The sequence below is a fragment of the Peromyscus eremicus genome, chromosome 6 (genome assembly GCF_949786415.1).
Source record: "Peromyscus eremicus chromosome 6, PerEre_H2_v1, whole genome shotgun sequence".
Taxonomy (NCBI): domain Eukaryota; kingdom Metazoa; phylum Chordata; class Mammalia; order Rodentia; family Cricetidae; genus Peromyscus; species Peromyscus eremicus.
Genome location: NC_081421.1, coordinates 115579774 through 115597697, shown reverse-complemented (window position 1 = coordinate 115597697; position 17924 = coordinate 115579774). Strand labels below are relative to the sequence as shown.

The following is a 17924-nucleotide window of genomic DNA, read 5'->3' as shown; positions in this document are numbered from 1 at the left end:
GCTGGTAATTGAATTCAGCACCTCTGGAAAAGCAACCAGTGCTCTTAACCACTGAGCCATCTCTCCAGCCCCAAATGTCTACTCTTTAGTCAGGACCACACTGAGTATTTCTTCCTGCCTGTTTCCACAGTATCATATACAAACCATTCATTCTGTGGCAGATTAAAGCAATTGCTACCATGTCCTGTCACTTCTTTCCTGTCTTGCACTGTTAGTGTCTAAAATATGGAACTGAATTCTGTTCATTTCTTTGTGCTCTTTCCCTAGAACGGCTCCTGAGATATAGTTGATGATATAATGCAACATTTATGCATGAATAAATAAATACAAAATATATACAGTAAGCTGGAAAATGGATGTTGTGGTGAGAAGAGCCCTATAATAGGAGTCATAATACCAGGTCCAAATATCTAACCTGTCCTTCTTGTAAAAGCCTCACTTTTAGATGGGCTTGGTGGCACATGCCTTTAATCCCAACACTCAGGAAACAGAGGCAGGAGGATCTCTGTGAGTTTGAGGTCAGCCTGGTCTACAAAGTGAGTTCTAGGAAAGCTGGGGCTGTTATCCAGAGAAACCCTGTCTCGAAAAACCGAAAATGAAACAAAAGACACAGCATAGACCCAAAGGACAAGTTACTCGGGTTAGAGGGTGAGAAGTCTGTGAGCATCTGGGTAAGTAAGGAGTTGAAGAAAAGGAGATCGAAGAGGAGGAAAGTCATACTTCTAATAGAGTAAAAGTAAAAAGATTCACTGTAGAGAGACAAGCCGGGCACCCTGGAAAACAGAACGAACCAGGTACCCCAAGCCTTTTTTTTTCTTGTAGTTTTATTTTATTTTACAATACAATTCAGTTCTACATATCAGCCATGGATTCCCTTTTTCTTGTAGTTTTTATTAGCGATAGCACAAAATGGTCCTCCTCAGAGAATGACCTGGGCCTTAAACACAAAAGCAGTACTCCACCCTTTTGGTCAACGAAGGAGGAAGTGTTTAACTTTAATATCATTTAGTTTACCCTTGTAGTGGCTGAGAGCTACTCTGGGTGGCCTAGAACTCAGGAAACACCTGCAGTAGGAAGGACTGACACAAAACTGCATTGATTAGGTCTGTCTGCCCTACACCTTGTTAGCCAAGGAACAGACCTTGTTAGCCGAGGAACAGACCTTGTTAGCCGAGGAACAGACCTTGTTAGCCGAGGAACAGACCTTGTGTTTCTGTCATCTGTGTACCCTCTAGTTCAGTGGTCAACTTAAAGCCTCTGTCACTCGTTCGTCTTGAATTTGATTTCAGCTACCAGCACATCATGTGTCAATATTAATTACTGAAAGGCCACGAGTGGCTGATTTTAATCTAGCACCGGAAGCCGTATGCCTGAAAATAGAGAGAAGCAGCCTGCGCGGTTTCCATCGGAGTCCTTGAAACCTGCCTCACACCTGGTCTATCTCCCCAGCAGGTTTGCGGGCAGCTGCCTCTAGGGGTCAGGCTTTGCGTGTCTGTGAAATGTATGTGCCATTAAGTTGTAGCTCCCATCGTCTCCTTGGCCATGTTTTCCCCCATTTTATCTTTAATCTGGCCGTTAGGTTGTAAATTAGGTTTTCTCTTTAATATAGAAAAGGCCCACCTCAAAGGCAGCCCCCCTCGCCTGATCCAGACATGGAAGACACTTACTATCCAGATCTCTGCTGTTGTAGAGAGCTACTGACCACCAAGCATGCCATTTGGCTCAGTAGAAAACAACAGGCTGATATTCGTATGCCTAAAATGGTGCCTGGGAAGCTGATGGCTGCAGAGGACCACTTCGTTCCCTATCAGTCCCACATACTCTATTTTTAACTTGAGAATAAATCTCAGTAATAGCCCACTAAATCAGGAGCTCCCTGAGGACAAGAACCGTGCTTATGTATCTTCGTCTTGATTCCCCAGTGAGGACCTGGCAGAAGGCTGTATCCATGCCACATTTCTCTTGCCATGTTCTTTGGGAGTCATTTTCCAGTTCTCTAAAGGTGACCGACCAGGCTGCAATTGATCATGAACTCTGATTTTTATAACCAATCTTTTTAGGGAAGAATCATTTATTCCTACCGTAGTCCTTTTCTCTCAGGGAAGTATCACTTTTTCCCTTTTTCCTCTCAGTTTTCATAGAATATCTGCTAATAACCATTCCAGAAAGCTGCTATCGGGAGTTACTTTTCCTGAAAAATCTTGATCAAACATCTCACCTCAGATACGGCACCAATGACAGACCACAGTAATGATTGCACCCAAGTCTACCTTGGCAAATCCATGAATGTGATTGGGGTTAGTTATAGGATCATCGGTAAGGGGTTATTTACAAGGGCATGAGAAACTCACAGACAACTACACCTCCAAAGAGCGTCTCCTCCAAACCCAACAATTATTAAGGGCTATACATCCTAGGGACTGAGAGCGGTCTCATGAATTGCTTCACACACTGCCTAGTACACTGCTAGTAAGCCCCTACCCCACCTTCACAAGGGAATGTTAGTGGACATGAACCTGTGAGGGTATCATATATTTATGTGGATAATCACAGCTGTTCTGAGTTCAAGATGACAACGGAGATGTCATTTTCCTGAAGGAAAAGTGCAACGACTCTCAGCTCCTTCCAACCCTTCCCTTCTTTCCAGCCTCTCTTCCATGGCGTTCTCAGAGTCTTAGAGGGAATGGCACTGATGTGTAATTGTTTTCTCCCATTCTCAGCATTTTGACAGCCTGAGTCGCCACAGTAACTTCATCCCCACTCCAAAAGAAGCCTCCCTGACCAAGGCAAATGCAGCAATAATGTATGAGCATAAACATAGATGTTTAAACCCTTCTTGTAGATACATTTGTATCCATTTAACCAAACAACAGCAGTAGCATGAGCTTCCCAGCTACAAGGATTTGTCTTACAGTAACAAACATGGACTCCTCCTGTGCAGCTGGCCTTAAATTTGATCAGCAGTCAGTGGTCCCACCCCTAACAATACCGTTACTATTGCACTGCTAAACACAGTTTACTGGGCATGTTGATAGTGTAGTGTGCAGGATCTACAACTGTGCAGGACCTTTGGTGACAACTCCTTTCCAACAGACTACATAGAACCTTCCAGCACTATTAAAGCTTGTTACTAGGGAGGGAGCTTCCGGCTCAGTCCCAGCTTGATTTCTTCATATCCTGCAATTAAGGAGTATAATGTCTTTGGCAATGGAACTTAACCAGATAACTCTAATTTGTGTGCAATAATAGCAATAGCCTTTATGGTTTGTTGGACTTCAGGGGCCTTCTTGGTCAACAACTTACCAGTTGGTAGGGAGGTAACTCACCCCTGGCACTGGGATTTTATTTAATAACCTATGACTTCTGTGCATGCCTGTTCCTACATATAAAATGTGCCGTCTATGTCTAAACTCCTTGTCTTAATTAGGGTTACTATTGCTATGATGAAACACCATGACCCAAAGCAAGTTGAGGAGGAAAGGGTTTGTTTGGCTTACACTTATATTGCTGTTCATCATCAAAGGAAGTCAGGACAGGAACACAAACAAGGCAAGAACCTGGAGGCAGGAGCTGATGCAGAGACTGTGGAGGGGTGCTGCTTACTGGCTTGCTTCCCATGGCTTGCTCAGCCTGCTTTCTTATAGAACCCAGAACCTACCAGGCCAGGGATAGTACCACCCCTAATGGTACACCCCTAATGGTACTAGTACAGAGTGTACTAATGTGACTAGTACACTCTGGGGGTGTGTAATAATTGCTCACTCCTAAGACATGCTTAATGCTTTTCTTATGCAGTAATAGCTCTGTGTTCATCTGTTGGTCATTGCTCCTGCTGTTCCTAGAGGCTGTCAGGGGCCAAGCACACCAGGTTCCAATATCAACCCAAGCCCAGCTAATATAGGAGCAAGAAAAATATATTTCAGCATGTGGCTTCTGGTGGTTCTACATGGTCCTCAATTGCAGGCAGCCTTGGCCATCCCTTTAGAGAAGTAGCTGGCGTGGTTCTCACTCCAAAAATCTTTCTCCACAGTAGATGGCACAATCATCTACACCTTTGATGAGCAGCTTTTCATTCTTTAAAGCCTTCCAGAGACCTACAAGCCCAACATTTGGCTTTCTGTCAGCTTTTTTCATAGGAACTCTAATTCATACAAATCTTGCCACATTTGCTTTTGGGTAACCCAGTTAGGTAAATTTATTCCTTCCTTCCTTCCTTCCTTCCTTCCTTCCTTCCTTCCTTCCTTCCTTCCTTTTTTTTTTTTTTTTTTTGCCCATGCTTCATTGCTTTAACAACTTATAAACCCAATTTCCAATTTTCATGGTAGTAAAAAAATCATAAACTCATTAGAACCTTTCTTACCCCATAAAGCTCATGACCCAACATTGAGGATCAGCCTCTGACTCTCCATACTGATCCTGAGGTCTCTGCTAAAAGATGTTTCTTTTTTAACCTTCTAGTGAACACCGTCTTGGACATCACACCCCACTTCCCCCAGGCACTGCTCCTTCCCTCACTATCTACCACATTCTCTTACTCCTCCTGTTCTGTTCTACTCATGGAGTCCAATTTTTTGGAATCCAAGAAGGAATATTTTAGCATGGATCTAATTTGTAGTTTGATCCCTATACACCTCCAGCTGTAGAAAACATCAAGCTCCATCCTTTCCTTTATCAAATTTACCTGTCAACTCAGAGGTTAACAGGTGGAGAAGGGAGGGGGAGGGAGGAAAAGGACTAGGCAAAGCTGGAAATAGCGACACAATACCAAGCTCCTGGCAGGTGGAAGTAGAAAAGATTGAGAGTTTAAGGTTACCCTTAGCTATATAGTGAGTTCAAAGCCATCCTTGGTAATATAAGACCCTGTCTCAAAATAACAACAGCATTAAAAATAAATAAATACAAGGAAAAAGTCCAAACAACTTCTGCAATTTCATTGAGTGCATTGTAGGAGCCCCAAAAGTAGAATAGAAAGGAACAGGGAGTATTTGAAGAAATAACCTCAATCCTTCCAAATCTTAGGAAGAAGATAGGTTTGTACATTTAAGAAGCTCAGAAGCTCAAAGTCCTTCAGTTACAGTGAATGCAAACAAACTTACATTGACACTTACATCACAAGACTATTAGAGCCGGGATGATGGTTTCTGAAGAGAAAAGCCCTTTCAAAAGAACCACAACATTTATGTCACCTTGAAGACATCTTAGGAGTTTTCTGTACACACACACACACACACACACACACACACGCACACGCACACGCACACGCACACGCACACGCACACGCACGCACGCACGTACTCACTCACGCACCCACCCACTCACCCACCACACACAAGCACACCATGGCAAGCTCCAGATATGAAGGAATAAAGTTACCTGCTGAGAGGCATTTGGAGCTTTCACTTTGAGAAGAATGCACTGCTAGGACACCCTTTTGACCATCTAGTAAGCTGCCTCCCTTACTTAGCCATCCAGGGACTCAGTGGTCACTGCAGGGATGGCCCAGTGAAGGTAGCTACTGTTTCCACTAGCCACAGACCTCATCTGACTTTTGAAGGCTTGCTGAATGCAAAAAGCAGGGAGGTTTGCCCACAGATGTTGGCAGAAAGTCTTGGAGGTTAGGCAACATGTATCAGAATGAGGTTTCTTACAAACAGCTCTTGGAGAAGGTAAAGTGTATAGCTCTGTGAAACCAAAGATATAATAGAGACCCCAGAAAACTGGTGATGTCAGAAGCATGGAGTATCTGCCAGCCCAAGTAAGAGATCAGGAGGGCTGCAACCAGCAAGGCCATTGAGGCAATTGTCTAAGTCTTTGGAGCACCCGTCTTGCTACATGCCCTGGATGTCAGACACCAAGTTCTAGGATTTCATGTTTTCCCTGCCTGGCTTCAGTCTTGCCTTGACGCCCCCATCCCTCATTTCTGTTCCTTTATTGTTCCCTTCTGAGTGAGAATATTTGCTCTGTGTCATTCAAAGTATGCATCTTGGTCTTAATTCTAAGGGGCTTGTGGATAAATGTTTGCCTTTAGAATCATAAGAGATTTTTTTTTAACTTGGACCTTTGAATAATGTTGGAATTGTTACGACTATGGGACCTCTTGGAGACAGCAGAATGCATTATGAATGGGACCTCAGCCTTTCAGAACCAGGGCTGAATGCTACAGCTTGAGGAAATGTGCTTCAGTGTCAAGATGACAGGAGTGGACTTATAAATGACCATTGTCAATGCCCTTGCTCTCCTCCCAGACCTTCAAGGTAAGGACTTAGTGCTGAAGACACACTTGGGACACAGGACTTGGAAGAATCAAGCTGGAACTGACCTGGGAGCCTCCTCCCTGAAGACTGGCTCTCATAGTATCTGAAAGTGCTATGCAAGCTACCAAGAGAGAAAAGCAATCAACAGTCCTCCCCAGCTGTAAAGATTATGAACCACAATAATCACCATGTGGCAAGATATTCCCAAAGGTGCAGTAGTGGCACTTGAATCTTGGGGGCAATCAACAGCTGTCTAAAATGACTTGGTGCATGCTCAACAGGAGGGGATTTAGGCCTATTGTTATAAACATGGCCAAATAGCCATGGTTGTGAAGTCACCCAAGGTTGTGAGCCTACTACTGCCACTTTCCTAAACCAGCATTGTTAGGGTTTCTGCAGAGGAGGACCTTGGCCGATCAGGTCCAAGGAATGCCACAAAGATCACACCGTGCAACAGATCTCATGCAAGAGATTTATTGAGGGAAGCAGCAAAAGGCTGCCTCTGAGAGGGCACAAGAGGGAGAGAGAGACAGAGAGATGAGACAGAGAGAGGCAGAAGGACACAGAGAGAGACGGGGGCTGTGATGGGACTTTTTAAAGGGCATGTCGCATTTGGTGGTTGATGATGACGTGGTTGCTGGCACTGAGTCACTGACGGCAGGCTGGGGAGCACCTAGATCCTAACAAGTAGAATTCCCAACTTCATTTCAAATACCCATCTGTATAGGCAATAAGTATAGCTGTCACCCCTCATCAGATAGAGAGCATCACAGAAACTGACAACTGGTCAAAATACAGAGAACAATGGCTACATCTACAATACAACCTCCACACCTCAGACTCGGGAAACGCTTGGAAGAGGGGGTCAGAAGATTACTGAATTACACAGTGATTGTAAAACTCACTTTAGTGGACTAATATTTAAGTCTACACCTTAACATTTATTTCACCGCCTCTAGTCATCTGGATTAACTGGGGGAACAAATGGCATTTAGAAATCAATTGTCAAAATGAACCAAACCTTGACCATTAGCTCTTCTAAATTTATGATCTGTCCCTTCTGTAAAGCATTATACTTCTTTTGAAATAATTGCTAGATTCTATAAAAATAGAGAAAGGACTGTATGAGACATCTCTTGCTAAAAGGAGACCGTTTTCACTAATACAAAGGATTTTTCAATAATGGAAAACAAAATTGGCTACAGAGCTTCCCGACAGTGAGCGCCGAGAGCTGAAGAACAAAGCGAATGAGAGAAAACCAGGTGATTTCATCAACTTCAACAGACACCACACCAAAGGGACCCTGTGGGGCACTTCTAACCACCTCCTTTGCTATCCGGCTTCAGAAGACAAACTCTTGGATCTGTGTTTCTTATCTCAAACCTGTGCCACCTTCTTCAGAAAACATATCCATGCAGACTTCAGAAAAGGTGGGAGGTCCTCCTTGTCACCTACATCAGCGCTGAGTGACCTGCGTCACTGAACTCAAAATCCCTCTGACATTTAAACTCTCTCACTCTTTTATATTTCTTAAATCCTTTTGTATCCTGATCTTTTGAGATTTGTCTAAAATATTTGTGATTCGCTTTGGTGTATTTTTCAAATTGATAAGAGCTAATGCTGATCTTGGCTTCAGTGAGTCTAAAACAAGGGTGCTGACAATGTGTCCTCTCCTCAGACTGTTTTCCTGTGACTCCTTCCGCCTCCTACGCTATTTAATCCCAGTCTTCACGCTTCAGAAGATTCAAATTTCTCGTGACCCTCATTAGAAAACAAACAACAACAAAAAATAAATAAAATTTTCTTATTCAATAGAATTTGGATAAAGGAAAATTCCAGACTATAGATTATCAGAACTCTATTTATTTAAATCTTCCTTTTAAAAAGATTTAATATTTAGTTTTAGTGTGTGTGTGTGTGTGTGTGTGTGTGTGTGTGTGTGTGTGAATTTAAGTACAGAATCCATGGAGGTCAGAAGAAGGTGTTGGGTCTCCTGGAACTGGAGTTACAGGCTGTCCTATGTAGGTGCTAGGAATGGAATTCAGCACCTCTGCAAGGACAATTTACACTCTTAACTCTGAACCATCTTTCCAGCCCCTAAATTCTCCTCATGGGAAAAGGGGGAATTTCATTTCTGATGCAAACTGCTGGAGCCAAAAATAACACATCTTCTTCCTCTTGAGGAAAAGTCAAGGATAACAACTCTATCTAACCAGTTGGATTATTTTATTACTGCTGATAATATAATTGTTAAGATGTACATACTCGCACAAGGCCTAAAAGGCACTGGGAAGCCCTGTGGTGTCTTCAAACCTCTCTGCCTGCTCTGCAGCAGCTTTGACTTTGCCGACTCTGACTCTTGTTAGGGATACCCAAATGTTGGGGATTGGCTCCTTTAATCCAAACTGTATAAAAACTGTCTCCAGTGACAATAACATTCCTGGTGGGTTTTGTTATTGTTGTTGTTTTGCTTTATTTTGTTATTTGGTCGTTTTAAAATCAAAATTGGTGAAGTGGGGCTGGTGAGATGGCTTAGTGAGTATAGAGGCTTGCCAGCAAGCCTGACAACCTGAGTCGGGTCCTTGGGACCCACATGGTGGAAGAAGAGAACCACCTCCTGCAGGCTGTCTTCTGACCCCATGTATGTCCCATGGCATACGCGTGCCCCATTATACAAAATAAACTAACTAACAATGTAATTTAAAATGTTGGGTTGGCCATGTGCAAGGGCCAAAAGAGACCTCTCTGGTAGTACAGATATAGATTAGGAATTTTAACACAGACTGCATTTGTTAAAAATAATTTTAAGGCCTATCTTAATTTGAAAAGGCTTCATGTTCAAAAACAGGCCATGCAGAAATAGTGTTACTCCAAAAAGATGGAAATCGCAAGCTAAGAGACTACAACTCAAAAGTCCATGTTTACTGACTAAATGAGTCTTCAAGGCATCCCAAAGTACAGTTATCTTGAATTTAAAAAGATACTAAACACTGTATTTTGCCAATAAGAAATAAGTAGGGAATATTACTAAATAACTGTGACTTTTAAAGTCCTGTTTCCTTTCTGACTATGAAAATTAAAATTTTGCTTTTGCACACACACACACACACATCTCTGGAATCTAGGGCCTGGAGAGACATCACAATCTATAATTCATTTGTTCACTTGCTGGGTAAGTGTCAGGACCCGAGCCTGAACCCCTAGAACCCACGTCAAAGTCAGGAGCAGAAATGTGTGTCTCCAGCCCTGGTGCTCTCGCAGTAAGACAGGAAGTGGAGGCAGGGGAGTCCCCAAAAGCTTGAGAGCTGGCTGGCCTGGCCCTATGTAGTGTGATAAACAACAGAGGGACCCTGCCTCAAACAAGGTGGAAGGTGAGGATCAACACACTCAAGGCTGTCCTCTGACCTCCACACCAGCATGGTGGCATAGATGTAGCCACCCCCATGCTCCATCTGTGGACTCTTGATTTCTCATAAGTCTGACATTTTGTGACCATCTCAGCCATGGATAACATTCAGTATATGGGGAGAAGACAGTTTTGTTGGGAAAGAAGTTAAAATGATGCTGTATTAATACTGGATTTCTTCCATAATGTGACTTTCCAATTTCTTCCATAATGTGACTTAGTTTCTCCAAACTGAAATCTGATTTGATACCAATACTATAGGCCAAATGAAATTAATGGTCACAAGTAAGAGTTAAAATAGCTTAGCTATTAAAAACTAATCTTTCTTAAAATTAGAGAGCCAATCCTTCCATATGAGGTGATCGCTATGGAGCAAACTGGCCAAAAGAAAATGTAAAATGAAAACAATAGATGATTTCCAATACTCCAAACACCAAATGCTATATTTCATAGAGTACAAAGACAGTGGACACTAGGAAAAACATATAGTCAGTCTGGCCAAGAAGCATGTTATCACACACAGAATTTCTTGGTTGGTTAGGGAGCCCACTTTCCTCATCTTTTGCCTTTACTTTCTTAGGTCATACTGTGCTCTTGATAATTTTAAATGTAATACTCCTACTATATAGCATGCATTACTGCTTCTGTTAGAGGGTAGGAATAGAGAAACAATTAGACCTGTGTAGCAGACTTTCTTCTGGCCATCAACCAGCTCCCAAACCATGACTTATTATTAGTTATCAATGCTCGGCCTTAGTTAATGCTTTTCCCACTAGCTCTTATATCCTATTTTAATCTGTTTCTCTTCATCTATGTTTTTGCCTCAAGGCTTTTTACCTTTCTTTTGTTCTGTATGTCCTCCTCCATGTCTGTTTGTCTGGAGGCTGCCTGCCTGGCTGGCCCTGGGCACCTCCCTCTCTTTCTCCCTCATTGTCTCTTCCTTATTCTCTCTATTTTTCTCTCTCAAGCCTAGATTTCTCCTCCTACTTATTCTGTCCCCCCGCCAGCCCCACCTATCCCTCTCCTGCATAGCTATTGTCTGTTCAGCTTTTTACTAGACCAATCAGATACAAGGCAGACAAGGTGAAAGAGCAACACATCATTACATAATTAATCAAATGCAGCATGACCCAGGGACTTCTTCCCTTGATGGTTTGAACATCAATTTCTTACTCCTGAGGACTCCTCTTCTGATTGGTCAGCTCTGTCTCCATCAGATCCTTGAAATGAGCCTCTGTGGTATCATGGGCTAAAGCATTTGTACTCTGCCTGCACATATATAAGACTTAGACATGAGGAATTATAAACTAAACTTCCTGGGGAAAGGCTATGCCTGTGCTGAAGATTCTCCAAATCTGAATGATAGATTAAGACTTCATGATCGGCCAGGCAGTGGTGGTGCAAACCTTTAATTCCAGCATGTTATGACTCATGAGCATGTATCACACATCATTCTGGTGAGGAGGCAGAGGCAGGCGGATCTCTGTGAGTTCGAGGCCAGCCTGATCTACAAAGTGAGTTCCAGGACAGGCTTCAAAAGCTACACAGAGAAACCCTGTCTCGAAAAACCAAAAAGAGAGAGAGAGAGAGAGAGAGAGAGAGAGAGAGAGAGAGAGAGAGAGAGACTTCATGATTCCCAAGAACTACTTGCACAGGGCTGGCAAGATGGCTCAGTGGGTAAAGGCGCCTGCCCTCAAGCCTGAAGACCTGAGTTCAATTCTTGACATCCACGTGGTGAAAAAAGAGAACCAACCCCTACAAGTTGTTTTCTGACCTCCACACATGCACCATGGCACATATGTTCCCACACAAATGCATATGCACAAGATTTTTAAAAAATGAAATTTAAAAAGAGTTACTTGCAGATGCAAAACCAAGTTACCCTAGGTGATTCTAGTCCTCTTCATTGGCATTAACTGCCTTCCCATGTCCAACCTAACATCCTTCAGCTATCAGGTATAAGACCTGAAATGCATTCATGTGGGGCTAGGGAGATGGCTCAGTGATTAAGAGCACTTACTGCTCTCACAGAGGAACCCAATTCAGTTTCCATCACCCAAGTGTGGTTCATAACCACCTGTAATTCTAGTTCTGGGGTTATTCAGTGCCCCATTCTGGCCTCCATGGGCACCAGGCATGTAGGTGGTAAACATAAATACATGTATACAAATGTGCACGCAGAAAAATATTCATGCACATAAAAAATAGACAAATAAATAAATATTTACAAACAAATAAAATGTATTCTTAGCAGGCACTAACTCCCACCAATCCACATTCTCAGACAGCATCTAAAACTTACAACAGCATATTCCCTGTTTCACTGCAATCTGCCTGCCTGTGATTACCAGCAACATATTTGGTAAATTCCTTGATTAATGACTTTCTGTATTTTGTAACTAATAAAATATCATGTGACTGCTTCCACAGTGGAACACATCTTTTGTGGCAACCCGAATCTGTTTCCAGGCCATGGAATTCATGTTTGGCTCAAGAAAAATGTCACTTCTTCTCTTTTGGATGAGCAGTGCTCTGCATTCACAGCATCACCTGGGATGGGGAGAGGTTTGTGTTCAGCACTGGCCACGTGCTTACACTAGGGATTACAAAGCACCAAAAGGAAGCTTCGGGGGCAGTAATCCTGACTGAGTTAATACGTCTTTATTAGTCCTTAAAGAAAAAAAAAAAACAGGCTTTATATTTAGGACAGTTTCAGGTCCCCATAAAAATCAAGATGGTCCAAAGATATCCATATGCACATGCATGGCTCCCCCGTTAGCCATCGCCCCCACTAGAGTGGCACATTTGTTATGACTCATGAGCATGAATCACACGTCATTCTGGGGAGGAATTCTTCACAAATATATGTATCAGAACTTCTCACACTGTACTCTTTAACCATATGCAGCTCACTGGATGCCAGACACAAAGATGATTTTTTAAAAAGAAAAATCATCAGGGAGATTACACCCTTTCTAAAGGAGACTGGAAGCCACTTTGTTTTCTTCAACACTCCATCTTCTGCCTGAAATCTGACTTACTCTGCACCCCGGGTTGACATCAGCCCCTGGTGCTATGTTCCTGGTATTGACCTCCGTGCTGGTAACCAGTATTCTAGACATCTGTTTCTACCCCCAGGATACAGCTCAACAGCTGCTGGTAGGTGGAACCCTTCCAGACCCACCGGCAACTGTTCCAACAGCTGAGGAACGCTGGAGAGGTGGGCAGGAGTCTGTGAGAGCTGTGGGCTGTTAGAGTGGCATGCACCTGCCGCGGGAAACTCAAGCCTCATTTGGGGTCAGAGAAGGATAGCTTAAACACCATATTAATGTCTGGTCACGGTGTCTCTGCTCCTCTCTCCTAGCTATGAAACCTTTGGGAAGCTGGCTGTACTGTCTGTCTGTCTGTCATTATCTTACGTTATACTTACAGACATGGGTCCTTTAGCAAGCCTGTGCCTTTGTTCCTAAGAGCCAAGAGAATCTTTGACCCCAGCTTCTGAGCACAGTAAACAAAGGCTCCCTCAGCTGCCAGCAAGTCCAAAGTGCTCATTAAGCAGGAAGGTTTCTGGCCAGGGGCTGGAATGACATCATGCTTCCTCCTGGAATCCAACTAGAGATAAAAATCAGGTCATTACAAGGAGACAATGCTCCCTTCCACTGCCTGCTTTTGGGGCTTGCTGGTCTTCCGAAGAGAGCAGGGAGGAAGGGGTTATTTGAACTTGTGCTTTGAGACCATCTCTTAAACCGCCTGTGTTAATTCCCGATGATATGCAGTATCATCTCGCTCTGAATGGCTGTGTTAGAGAGCGGGGGTGCTCCTCACTTACCAGCCCTGACTTTTCAAATTGTGCGCTTAACAAGACATGGCAGCAGCAGATAGGCCTTATTAGTTAATAACGAGACAGCCCTTCACGCTCATTAACTCAGCACAAGAGGAAGGAAGGAATGCTCTTTTCCATCCCTTAACACCATTGATCGCATTTGATGAGAGGGAGAAAGATACTAGAGTCTTAAAGAGGTCCACTCAGATCTCTGAGGATGAGACCCAGAGCGAACAGTTTTCAGAGACCACTGATCTAAAGTCTGCGGTGTTTTTTCTTTTCCTCTTCTTCCTAAAGTTCTCTTCAGTGTTTAACATTATTTGACTTATGACTACTAATTATCAGAGGCCCACATCTTTTCTGAGTCTATAAAATTTGAGTTTATGTGATGGTTTTTGTTCCTGTAAGTGATAATATAATAAAAACTGTTTGTGTTTGTCCATTTTCCATTACTGTAACAAACAACCTGAGATGATCAGCTTTTAAAAGAGTAAAGTTCTATAGGTTTCTATCTATGATTGGATGGTCCTTTGCATTGGGGACTGCAGAGGGAGCACATCTCATCTTCTGCTCTGGCTAGGAAGCAGAGGGAAGAAGAGGAAAGGGGGGTCACACTACCACACTTTAGGGCACCCTCCCAGTGACAAAGATCTCTCTGATAGTTATTCTAGTCAGCTTCTCTGAATCTGGAATGAACCAAGAAAAGCATCTATGTGGGGGAGGGGCTGTTTTCACAAAGGTGTAACCAAGTAGTACCGTCATCCTATGGGCTGATAATCCCAGACTGAACAACAACAACAAAGAACTGAGGTGCAGGTCAGAGTTCATCTCATATTCCTACCACCATGCGCTGTCCACCAGGATGGACCATATCCCCTCAAACCGTTAGCCAGATAAAACCATCCTTCCCGCCGGGCGGTGGTGGCGCACGCCTTTAATCCCAGCACTCGGGAGGCAGAGCCAGGTGGATCTCTGTGAGTTCGAGGCCAGCCTGGGCTACCAAGTGAGTCCCAGGAAAGGCGCAAAGCTACACAGAGAAACCCTGTCTCGGAAAAAAGAAAAAAAAAAAACAAGAAAAACAAAACAAAACAAAAAAAAACATCCTTCCCTTAAGGTGCTTCCCATCAAGTGTTTGGCCAAAGTACTGAGAAAAGTACCCAGTGCAACCTCCCACTCCAGCCATCACTTCCCAATAGCACCTGGAGCAGAAACCAAGCCTTCCGTGCACCTCTAGGGTACATTCAGATCCAAACCACAGCAATGATGCTATGACCTTGGAGATTATTAACCAGTGTTTCTTTACCTACCAGCTGTATACATTGGGTCAGCTTTGTCCTTTACTAATTGTCTCCATAATGATTTGAATTTGACGTGTGCCATCTGTTTACCTAAGAATTATCTTCTCAATAGTTTGAACATTGTGCTTTGACACTCTCCAGCTTTTAACCAAACTTGAAATAGCAGGTGATCCCCATCTTGAACAAATGGACCAATATCAGTTTGGCTTCCCAGGAAGTAAATTCTAAGACAAGAATTTAAGAATACTAACTTAATTTTGAGGTCCAGAGACTCCTGGAAAATATATAAGAAAGTGACACAGGAATGGAAGGCAGCTAACAAAAGCCTATTGCCACTGTAGGTGACTATGGAATTCAGTCCCACAGCTAAACTGCAAATGTAAACCACACAGGGAACTGGAATACTTACATACTGGAAAAAGTGGGGAGTTTCAGCACAAGAGGTATAAAGTGAAATTTATTCACCAGATGTATAAAATGTATACCACTCCAAAAGTATGGTTAAAGAGAAGGTCTTTATTGTAGATATGAGGGAGAGTACAGCCAGAGGCACCTGGAAGGGTCCAGAGCAGGGAGAGAAAGCAGTGGACTGAACATGTCCAGGAGACTGAACCAGAACCAGGTCATGAGAGGAGAGAGAGGACGGCAGAGTGAGGGGCGAAGGAAAGAGAGTGTGGACAAGGGAGACCAAGAGAGAGGGGCCAGAGAGGGGACAAGAGCCAAGAAGGGGGGGGGCAAAGAAAGAGGGAGCAAAGAGGACCGAGAGAGAGCATGGCTAAAATGGCAGGGTTTTATAGGAATGAGAAGCTGGAATGGGGGAAGGGAAGTCCATGAGCCAGAGACGTTTAGGGTAGGGATGGGGTGAAGAGTCAGGAAGACCTAGGACACCAGCCTAGGATCTGTAGCAGGTGCTTGTGTGCTGAGAGAGCCTGGAGGCCAGCACGAGCTTTGGTGTGCTAAAAGGCACCACAGGTGACCACTTGTCCCGAGTTTCTTTTGGACCTGAAACACACCAATTGTGTCACTTAAAGGACTGCTCCTGGGTGGTTCAAATCTACCAGCACCTCCTGCCAGGTAAATGCCAGCTCTTCCCAGGCCCAGAGTGCCTTCTAGAACACCCAAGACACAGGCAACTGCAAATCCTGAAGATTACTGAGGGTCCAAGTGGGGTGGGCATGGTGCTGAAGGTCTATTGAAAAAATCAAATAAAACAAGGTGTCCCCATTTGTTAGGAAACAATGTCATCCTTAAGGTAGCAGAACACAACTCGCATGTACCAACTTCCACAGAGAACAGAGGAACTCTTTTTCCTTGCAGCAAAATATGTAGATTCCAATCTTTTCACCAAAGAATATTTCTTCTAAAGTAGTCACAAATGCAGGGGTACTCAAAGTACAATAAAGTTAGCTTCCTAAAAGAAACGTCTATCTCTGACTTTGGGAGGTTCTTATATGGTACATTTGCCAACAGAAATACGTTTATTGACTACAGAAGATGGTAAATGGCTTCCTGCAACATGAGCAGAAATTTATGGTCAAATATTTCAACATCAGGTTTTTCTCATGTCTCAATCTACGATTGAATAGTGTCTTTTACAAAGTTACAGATCTTCCTAAATTACTACAAGACCACACAATCTATCAAATTTATTAAAAAAGAAAACTTAAATTTCCTGGTTTTTATAAAACACCACTGTATCCAGATCTTCCGTGGTGCTCTGAGGCATTTGGGGCCATTGCAGGCCACATAGGTATGGGGATATGATGTCATGTAGACCCAGAGAGTGAGCACAAATATCCCTTTTGTTCTCTTGACACAAGATTACTCTAACAACCAGGCCTTCACCCTGTAACTAAAATGTGGGTGTTATGAGTGTTATTTACAAGTGTCCAAAGTGCAAGGGCACAAATTTTTATGAGTTTTTATCTAACACCTCCTGCTCACACACTCGCGCGCGCACACATACACACACACACACACACACACACACACACACACACACACACACAGAGGAATTCAGCATTTCCCCATAAATCTCTTTCTTCTGCCTCCAGGTATTTCTAAAATGGGATAATCACCAACAGGCCCATGAAACACTACCGGATACGGGCACCCACAGCAGCTACCGCGACCTTCCCTTCCCACTTGGCTCCCACCCACACCTTCTCCTATGAACAGCTGTCAGCTGGCCTTCACCTCTCGTCCAGGTCTCATAGAGACGCCCTAGAAAATAACTCCTTAGATTCCTTTTCAGTAGGGGGCCAACTAGGAAGAAAATCTATACTACCCATCACTTCTCCTTCCTTCCAAGTTCTCTCTGCCATAACGCTTCTCTTCTTTTTCAGCTACCAAGTAAATGTTCCCTGATGCATCAAGAGATGCAAACAGCTGCAAGCAGCCATGGAAGAAAATGCCTTCAACAATTGTTTCATTGGCACTGACCCACAGCTGGAATTTCTCAGTCTGTCCTCTGTACTCACACCACTGACCACCAAAGCAGCAAGAAACACATCGACTAGAGACTGGCCTGGGTACCAGTTTATCTGGCTTCTGTGCTATCATTCAACGAAGCATCTGAAATAAATCAGGCTCTGGCAAAGACAGAAGTCCTAGACAACTTCCTTCTCACTCCTCACTCCTCACTGCTCCTTCCTCAGTTCTGGCTGCCATCATTGCACCTAAGAGACCCCAACAGTCCAGTGTTCCCAGCCCCAGGAATTCTCCATATTATTGGTAGAATAAGATTTCCAGTACAACACTTCATCCTGCCCTCATTTCTCTTTAAAAATCTTTACTACGCAAGGCTGGAGCCATCGCTCAGTAAGTGTTTGCTTTCCAAGCATAAGGACCTGAGATTGAGCCCAGAACCTGTATAAATATAAAAAGCCAGGTGCAGCACTGTGCGCCGGTGCTGGAGACGGGGAGAGGGGGAGATGGATCTCCAGCCTCACTGCCAGCCAGACTAGACTAATTGTTGTGTCCAGGCTGGCGAGAGAAACCCTGCCCAAAGTAGGGAGGAAAGAAAAAGGAAGGAAGGAAGGAAGGAAGGAAGGAAGGAAGGAAGGAAGGAAGGAAGGAAGGAAGAAGGAGGGAAGGAGGGAGGGAATGGGCACCTAGGAAACAATCAAGGTTTTCTCTGGCTT

General features: G+C 43.6%; 1 protein-coding gene across 5 annotated transcripts in view; it reads left to right on the top strand.

Moving 5' to 3' along the window:
- Positions 1-17387, top strand: part of Sh3glb1 (SH3 domain containing GRB2 like, endophilin B1) — an 80006-nt gene extending 62619 nt beyond the window's left edge. For all 5 annotated transcript variants that reach the window (XR_009379941.1, XR_009379940.1, XR_009379942.1 and 2 more), the window contains one exon: positions 17127-17387. The gene's annotated coding sequence lies outside the window, so the exon portion shown is untranslated. The remainder of the gene's footprint in view (positions 1-17126) is intronic.
- Positions 17388-17924: the final 537 nt, after the last annotated feature.